Source organism: Montipora capricornis, chromosome 14, assembly GCF_036669925.1.
Source record: "Montipora capricornis isolate CH-2021 chromosome 14, ASM3666992v2, whole genome shotgun sequence".
NCBI classification, from domain to species: Eukaryota; Metazoa; Cnidaria; class Anthozoa; order Scleractinia; family Acroporidae; genus Montipora; species Montipora capricornis.
The window spans coordinates 43192572-43194199 of NC_090896.1; positions in this window are offsets into that span (position 1 = coordinate 43192572).

Consider the following 1628-nt stretch of genomic DNA (forward strand, 5'->3'; position numbering starts at 1 on the left):
TCTTCACTGTTTTTGTCAAAATCGCTCCTGTCATGCAGCAATTTATTTGGTACATTATCTGTCTCCTGCTAATAATTCAAGGATCTCTTCTGTGGGAAATCGTCATGTTATCCTAACTGGGGACTTTAACTTACCTTCTATCGACTGGGTTACGTCCTGTGTCCCTCCTGGTGCACGAGATGCAAGCCTTTGCAGGCGGTTACTGGACATTGCTCATGATTTCCATCTTGAGCAAATAGTGTGTGAACCCACACGTTACGGTCCTACATCTGCAAACACCTTGGACTTGGTTACTTTCATCGAAGCCCGATCTATTACACGACGTTCGCGTTCTACCAGGTGTCAGTGACCATGAACAGGTTGTAGCTCACATCAGCCGGTTCGTCAGTAACGCCACACCACCGCAAAGGAAAGTTTTTGACTTCAATAGGGGGAATTCACAAGATTTTTGCTGGGACATGAAAGCATTCTCTGTGTCGTTTCTTCAAACCTGTCCCCTACGATCTGTTCAGGAGAACTGGCAAATTTTAAGGCAACAATGTTATCTCTTGTCAATAAGCACTATCCTGAGAAGCTTTTAAGAACACAACGAAAGAGTCCATGGTTTAACAGATCCTTGAGGCTCTCAATTCGCAAAAAACATCGCCTATTTAAAGTGGCTAAATTACGCAACACTGCATCAGCTTGGGCTGCCTATCGCAAGCAGCGTAAAATGACTACCATCGCCATAAATTCTGCTACGAACAGTTTTGTTTCTGGTCTACTTGATGAAAATCTGAAATCCCAACCTAAGATTTTTGGAAGAACATCAAAACCAGGCAGCAAGATTGTGTTGGTATCCCAGCTCTTCGATCTGAAAGTGGAACCCTGTCGGACCCCAAAGAAGAGGCAGAAACCTTAAATAACTACTTTAAATCTGTTTTTAATACAGATGCGCCAAACGATACCCTTCCTACCTTGGCTCCCAAAGACATACCAGCCATTGGAAACATCTGTGTGACTGTGAACGGAATCGTTAAGCAACTAAACCTTCTGAAACCTAACAAGGCTTGTGGCCCAGACTAAGTCTCTGCTCGTATACTTAAGCTGGCACCTGAAGAAACAGCCGTAATCTTGCGGGAAATCTTTCAGCAATCCCTGGATTCAGGTGAGGTACCTTGTGACTGGAAACATGCTATGGTTGTCCCTTTACACAGAAGAGACTCACGATCATCTCCTACCAACTATAGGCCAATTTCCCTGACCTGCATAGCATGCAAGTCGCTCGAGCATATTGTAGCAAGTCATATAATGAAACATTTGGATACTTACGACCTTCTTTCCCCTTTCCAGCACGGTTTTAGAGCTCGTTTCTCTTTTGAGACTCAGCTTCTCCTCACATATAACGACCTGGCCCGCGCCCTAGATAAAAAGTTGCAAACGGATCTCATCCTTTTGGATTTTTCCAAGGCCTTCGATTCTGTTTCCCACTCGCGTTTATTTATCAAGCTTCAACACTACGCGATTGACGGCCAAGTGTTCCACTGGTTGAAGGACTTCCTAGCGAACAGAACACAATCTGTTGTAGTCGATGTCAGCAGTCTTCTTGTTGTTTCGTTACCTCGGGTGTTCCACAGGGGTCAGTGATA